This window comes from Eurypyga helias, unplaced genomic scaffold (genome assembly GCF_000690775.1).
Source record: "Eurypyga helias isolate BGI_N326 unplaced genomic scaffold, ASM69077v1 scaffold22901, whole genome shotgun sequence".
Lineage (NCBI taxonomy): Eukaryota > Metazoa > Chordata > Aves > Eurypygiformes > Eurypygidae > Eurypyga > Eurypyga helias.
In genome coordinates, this window is record NW_010229515.1 from 90,609 (window position 1) to 98,545 (window position 7,937).

A 7,937-nucleotide genomic window follows, 5' to 3' on the forward strand; every position below is an offset into this window, starting at 1 on the left:
GTGGGCTGTGTTCATCATGTCCGCTGGGAATATGGAATGTCTTTAGAAGAGATACCATTCATCCCCGATTACTGTAAGCACACAAGCAGGATTTAGCCAGCCTAATGTGAGCACCTAATCAAGAAGTGCTCTTAAGCATCTGACTTTCCTCTTTAGAGAGGGGGTAGGATTCGTCCTTGTCTTTCAAACTGTGTGAACCCAAATTGTCCCAGCCACCCCAACAGTGATATAAAAGGGCATGTACTGTCCCCTCCTTGCTTCCCCCAGGTCCTGATTTTAAGGGAAAAAAACATGTATGCTCTGACATACGTGGGATGTATGGTTTCTGCAGCAGCCATTGGTTACCTGACTGCACCTTGGAGTCATACTTCCGGTAAGGTTTTGGTGATAACAAGCAGTAGCTAACTTGCATCCAGAAATGTTGCTCACCCTATGCCCTGTATTTTACAGGTAAATCTACATAAGTAGCATTTTTTCCTGCCCTGTGTGCCATGGGGGCAAGAGGCCAGCCCTGGCCCACAGTTGTTCCTTTTCTGCCACTTAATAGAAACGTGGCACTTGGAAAACAGCTCTGTCTAGACAAGAACATTTGCCAGTGCTCTCCAGCAACGATCGCTTCATAGGGATTAATGAAACTTCATTATTTGATATTTTTGCAGTGCCAGGCTAATTCCACGTCTAGATTGTATCTCCCATGGCACCTTCTACTGTGACAGAGAATTCCCATGCAGGAGGTGATCCACTTCATCTTCAGAGTGCGTCACGAGGTACCAGTCATGCCTGCTATCTTGCCTCTGGAGACCGGAGAACTGGGAGCTAAGCTGTCTTTACTACACAACAGGATTTCCCAACAGAACTATTTCTATTTTCAGACAATTAGCTTTCCACTGAAAATATTAAATTTTCAATAGGAAGTGGCTCTCTGGGAGAAATTATTTCTCAAGCAAATGATATCTTTTAGGTTTTTTTTTTTTTCTTTAGGCAGGAAAAAAAAAAGAATTTTCATTGCAGTGGCCTTGTGTGTGATGTGCTGTTGTGGTTACTAGAGGAAAAAAATAGCCAATAAACTCAGCAATAAGCGTTATGCTGGTTTTTGATTTCTACTTTAAGAGAGTTCATTTTGAATTATGGAGTAGTCTTGAAAATAAAACATTCTGCTTTTCTGTTGAAACTTTCTAAAGGAAAAAAGGCAAGTTTGGTGTAGTCACTTTTCCTCCCTGTTGCCAGAAAAAAGGCACTGCACTCTCAGTGTGTGAGAAAAGCAGACTGCCCTAAGTTCTCACCCGTAGGACTGAGAGCAGCAGCTATCACCAGAGGACTCCCTGGCAGTAAAATGTGGGCTGGGGAGGCAATACTGCATAAACACCAGCCGTAAAAAGTCACAGGGAAAAGGGACAGAGTCATGTGAGCCACCTCGCCTTCTCCCATTTTGTTGTTCTTTGCTGAAGTATTTAAGGGGTTGAATCATTAACTCACAATTTGTTTCCCCAGATCGGCAATGTCAAGGCTCAGTCACCGGCGTGGTGCGGCAAAACGGCTTTCCACGGAAGCCCCGAAGGCTGAGGGGCAGCTGACTCGGGCATCGCAACGCCGCTGGAAGACAACCGTTACCTAAGGCAAAGCCACCTGTGAGCACTCTGACAGTTCTGACCTGCTTCAGCTTCTAATCTCAAGGTATCTCGCTACTCAGCACTACCTCTATGTACAAAAGCTTCCAGTCACATGCACCCTTTCCAAAGCGTCTAAATTTAAACTGATAATGGCTTCATACTCCCCTGAAAAGGACCCAGTTTTGGGTGTGGGCAGGATTGCTGACAGAAAACGCTGAGCACTGTTGCAACAGCTTTCAGCGTGGTTGGAAAAAGTTTCTTGCTTACTCAGTGCACCAGAAAAGCATGAAGTTGCTCACTGTGCGCCGTGCTAAAGGAAGAAAAGCAAGAAAGCAGGTGTTGCTGTGACATAGAGTAGTTCGCATCACAGGGAATTGCCAATTCCAGCTCCAGCAGAGAGGTGCAGTAAAAGAGCACTCGGAACAAGCAACAGCAGCCTTGGTAGCCCTGCATCGTGGTCATACACTGCATGCTCAGTCAGCCTCAGAGACAGGGCATGATGTACTATTTGTCAGGTCTGTAATACTCCCTGTGCATGAACTTGAGGAAGACAAGGGAAAGGCAGGTGAGCACCTAACCTGGACGATACTGAGGTGGGAAGAGTTCTTTTGGATGTGGCTTTGAGCAGCCTGGTCTAGTGCAAGGTGTCCCTGCCCATGGCAGGGAGCTTGGAACTGGATGGCCTTTAAGGTCCCTTTCAACCCAAACCATTCTGTGATTCTTTTGAATTCTTTATGATATAGACTGAACACAGCTTCTCAGTGCTCCAGCCAGATCCTTTAACTCATGGCATGAATTGCACACTGCAGTGGCATTGCTCTACTGCAATCTTTCACCTGCTTGTAGCACTGGGGTAAGCAGTGTCGTGGGTGCTTATCCTAGTCAGCAGGTTGGGAACGTTTTCATGGAGTGTTAAAAGCACTGCCCTGTTGCAGTCCTTACCTTCAGCTAGGCTCTAATTTCAGTAACTCCATCTCTTCTGCTTACCAAGGTGGCCGTTGTCTAAACTGGCCAAAACCCCACTATGCTGTGCTGGTTTGCTGCCAAGAAGCCAACCGTAACAGCATAGACTATCACGTTGGTCTTGGTAAGCCAGATTCAAATCCCTGTTTGCCAGGATTGTGAGGGAAAAGAACTGGAGATACACCAGATGGAATGAGCTGGCAGCTGCAGCCTGCAGATTCACCTGAAATAGTTAAGGATGTGAGGAGGAGAAAGTTGGATACACTGGTCTGGAAACAGGCAGTTGTTGAGCTGTAGTCCTCACTCTGTGGTCTCAGACTGTTTCCATTGAATTCTAACTCATGTTCCCTGTCTGCAAAGGAAATAAGAATAATTCCACTACTTTACGTGCGACTGCGAGGCTATTTTAGTGTTGATAATGGTTTTTCATGATGTAGACTGTTATTACAAAGCAACTTCTGGGCTGCTCTGCCCTGTTCGAGTAGGACGTCGCTTCGGTAGTAACTGAAATGATCCCTGAACACAGCTGTCACTTATAAAGTATTTTGAAATCTTTCAGGAGCAACGGTGTGCTATAAATACAAATTACTGCTATTTTTTTCCATATGGAAGGCAGTTCTTTCATACTTTATTGCTTTCTTAAGGTAAACAAAGAACAAAGCGAGGAAAGCTTTCTCGCAAGATGAAAGTGTGTGTACATGTGTAGCTCACTTCTTGGATAGTTTATATCACTGAATTGTGCATAAAGTAGTTTTCTGTCTGTGTGTCTCAGTTGCCAGAGATTAAAGGCATCCCACATTGCAGCGTAAGTTCTGTGCTGCTTATTTCTTAACGCTTCTCACCCCCCTTGCGTTAATAACTAGCTCTCTCCTAAATTAGTCCCACACATACAGTTTTCTACTGTTAGCTCTTTTGCTACTTCCATGTTTGCTGGTTTGCAGTGGAGCTGTCCCTGTTTTCTTCTGTTTTCTTATTCTTCACAGAGAGGGTGGTGACGCACTGGAACAGGTTGCCCAGAGAAGCTGTGGATGCCCCATCCCTGGGAGTGTCCAAGGCCAGGCTGGATGAGGCTTGGAGCAACCTGGTCTAGTGGAAGGTGTCCCTGCCCATGGCAGGGGGGTTGGAACTGGATGATCTTTAAGGTCCCTTCCCACCCAAACCATTCTATGATTCTATGATGATTCTATGAATTTCTGTACTTAGGATCGTGGTTTCTCTCAGGAATATTGACAGACCTCTTCCTCCTTGAGTCTGTGTTATGTTCCTCTGAGTGACTGTGTCCTGTCTGTCATTCAGAAGTTTTCCAGCAGATGTGCTGAATGGAGTATCATTCCAGACTTGCTCTCCATTAATGGGCATTTTGGACTTATTTTCTTGAACGTGCTTTTTTTTTTTTTACCTCAGAAGTATAAAGAATCACCCTGGTTGCTGTAATCAGATGGGCTGCAATTGGTAACAGGGAATGGGAACATCTGGGAGGGAGAATGTAGCCTCTTAGTTCTTACTGTACATTTAAAATGTGAAGAAACGGGTGATAAAATGGTGGGGTTGTTAAAAATGGAAAGGATTCACTGCATTCCTGAACAGATGCACATTTCCTTGTACCCTTTTGGACAACATAGGCTGTCTGCTGTCGGAGGTCTTTTATCTGTCATGCTGGGCTTAATGTGAACCACATCATCTGCTACCTGTTGATCTTCCATGCTCCTTTTGCTGCTGACTGGGCCTGCAAGCCTGTCACATAGCAGCGGCAAGGTCGATTGGCACTTGCTGGCTGATGCTGCATGTTTAATCAGTTGAGATTCAACAATAAAAGTATCAGACACCAATAGTTTGGAAGATTTCTTCTCATCGTATAGCGCTCCGATCACACGAGCTGGCAGCACTGTAAACTTTGACTGACAGATTTTGTCCTACCTCTGGTTCCTGAAGCCTGAGTTCTGTGATGTTCAACCAAGCTGCCTAGGTACATCTTGTCCCAATACAGCCTCATCTCCATCCTTCCCTTCTCTCAGCTCTTCTTGGCTGCTGCGTCATGACGTAGGTAATGGGTGTTGTTCCAGTGCTTTTGTAGGGATGTATAGCATAGCCTGCAGCCCCCGCCATGGCTTTTAAAGTCAGCTTGTGGTTCTAAGGCATGGGTTGTGAAAAAGCCTGATTTCAGAGATTCCCAGCCGAAGTCAGAGGTACTAAAGACACCTGATGCTTTTCATACAGGGCCTGATGAAGCAAACTTTGTCCTTCTGAATTAGAGTCCGCTAGCACCTAGTAGATTGGTTAAAATGTTCCTGTGATTTATTGCAATTGAATGCCATGAAAGCTAAACAAATTTCAGGAGCAAATCTTGAATATCAAATCTAAGTAGGCAGCTATTTGCCTAATGTCCTAATTTTTTCCACATCTGCTGCAGGAAGCAAATAGCTTTTGGTTACAGGAGTACCTGCTATTCCTTGAAATAGTAAAACTCAAAATTGCCCCTTTTAAGGCTAATTTCTTCATTCAGGGGCGTGCACAGTGCCCTTTGAAGATATTGAGGAGCACCAGGTGCAGATTTAAAGAGAGGGGCAGAGTCTGCTATCCCTGGGGTATGCAGTATTTCACCAGCAGAGCTTTTTTCTATTCCAACCCTTCATTTACTTTTGTGTTCCTAATTATTTATATAAGTGTAATTGACTTGCAAGACATTCTTGGCTTTCAGCATGCACTGAGTGAATTATTGACCCATCACATGGGTCACTGATGTGAAGAGACGTATGAACAAAGTGGGTGCAAAATAGCTACTTTGCATTCTTAATAGCAAGTGTAAGCCATTAATAACTTTGCTGCTTGGTGCACTCAGAGCCTGCACGATTTTAGTTTGACACGCATATGGCTGAGTTCATCCTCAGTGTAATTTGAAATTCATTGGGCATGGACTTCATCTCCTTATGCTACTTTAAAATCTCTCCTGTGTTGAGATGCGATATGCTAATTCCAGAGTTTATGGCTGACTTGAGATGTTACATTTGAAAAATCAAATCCAATTAAATCAACTTATTACCAAGGTCAGAGACCAGCATTCAGCACATTCTATTGCTTGCTCTTTTGCAGCCAAGAGTAAACTTCGTGAGCATATTGTGTCTCAACCCGTAACCAAACTACTCTGCCCTGAAAAGAAAGCTTCTGGATGCAGGACCTAGGAAGCATAGTCATGTGATAAAGGATTCCCTGGAGAATCCAAATATCTGAGGTCAATTCCTGGCTTCTCACATTTTGTGTCTGTTTCCTCGTCTGCTCAGAAGATGGAAGCAAAACCAGGGTGTTGTGTGGCTAAATTCAGAGTGAATGTGTTGCTGTGGGCTGGCAACACGGCATCAGCTTGCCATAGTCAGAATTTGAACATAGCTCGGATTTTAGGAGGATATAAATGAGAAATGCCCAGTTGCTATCTGGGCAGAAATTTGTTTATTATCTAAGAAAAAGAAAAGCTGCTGTGTGCGTAACATCTTAATATTCTCATCACGGAGTGAAACAGAGGGGAATATGCTATGGCTTTTTGAGATGGACAAATATTAAGCCGATTTGCAGATACTTTTGCAAATGAAAGTCTTAAGTTTAGATTTATTATGACTTCCCACACTGTGCAAGTCTTTGTATTTAAATTACACTATCATGAAGTGACTGGTGGCTCTTTCTGCCTCTTATTGTTCAGCATTTAATGCATTTTCTGCAGGAGGTCCTTATGTTCCAGACAAAACCAGACAGAAAAGTGAGAAGAATGTTGAATTCTTAGATACCTTTTACAAATAGCCTACTGTCTCATTTCCAGTGGAAAATATAGCTAACCTACATAGGTTCTTACATCTTTCCTATTTATTTAGGAGCTCAAGTCTTGTTGGAATTTTCTGTGGTGTCAATTCATTCCACCAACCCGAAGGAACTTACTGAAGCACACACTTCAGTATCTCAGGTGCCTCAGGGTTCCTCTCAGTCACCAGAAACTGGCATCTCAAGGTGAATTGCTTCCATCCGATTGCTCCTCTCAAACTTACCTGCGTCTTCAGCTACACAAGCAGCTCTAGGCACCAAGACTCCTATTCTGAGTTAGGTTTCTGCTTCTGTTAAGATTTGGACTGGGACTAAATTACTTCCAAAAGTGAGGCTCTTAATTAACAAGTTTTTAAAAACCTTGTATCGGTTGCTCTAGTTCATGAAGAATTTAATTATGTACCAGAGCTCGGGATGTCATTTGAGATTTCCAGAGTCCTAGTAAAGTGGTGTAAAGCCTGTAAAGGATTTACTCACACCTCACTTTAGCCCTCAAAATGTTAGAAAAGTCCAGGTAGCTCATTTAAGAGAGACACTAGAGTGTATGTGAGGACTGGAGGAGCTGCTCTTCATGGCATCTCATCTCACCTGCTCACCAACAGGTGGTATGAGCAACCTGGGTGACAGCATTAGACATAACCTCCATATTTTAGATGAATACAGCAAGTGAGATTAACTTCCTTGGCTTATCTCAATATCAGCAAACATTCACATACAGGGTGACCATTCAGATGGCAGTAGCTGTATCCTATGATGCAAGTGTCCTAAGTGGTTTTCTCTTTTGGACAGAAATTCTTAGGGCTTCAAACACTATCTTGCTGTTTCTTACCTGTTTCCTTTGCATTTATCATGGAATAGTGAAGGGAAAGCAAGCTCATGTCTAAACCCCGCACTGTGAAATCGAGAAACAGAACTGTCTTAGCTCTGTGAGCACCCAGTATGGAGTGTGCAAACTAACCAGCCACTCACTGCCTGACTGCGGTCTAAGTTACCTGCTCTGTAGAAAAGACTTGTGAAGCTATTCAGGGTGGGCTAACAAAAACTTCTAAATCTTAACTCTAAAGCTCCTTTTCCCCAGTGTGCAGGCTGAACTTGAGTCCTGTTTCACAGCCAAGAAGTAGAGCCTCGGACTATACAGTGCCAGTACGTCTTTTGGTGGATTGTGCAGCTGAGGGAATAGGCAACTGGCACCCCTGTAGCAACTGAGCTTGGAAGGTAAACCTACATTCCTGTGTCAAACTCTCCACATTCTCACTGTATTCCAGAGACTCGGGATACACCTGAGTTATCGAGTGTTAAGGTGAGCTGCTGATAGCAGCCAAAACACAAGAGTAACGTTCAGGTGCCATATGCTCTGAACTCCATGGCTGGAAAGTGCTTTCACTATGACCACCCCCCTTCAAGAACCACCCCATAACCCCAGGACATCGCCGCTTACCAGCTACTGGGGTGGGTCCACAAAACTTCTGCCAAGAAACATGAATTCCCAGAGCTGCTCTCTTACATTTCTCTTGAAACAGTCAAGGACAAACAGCAGATCTGGATGAAGCTGGAAAC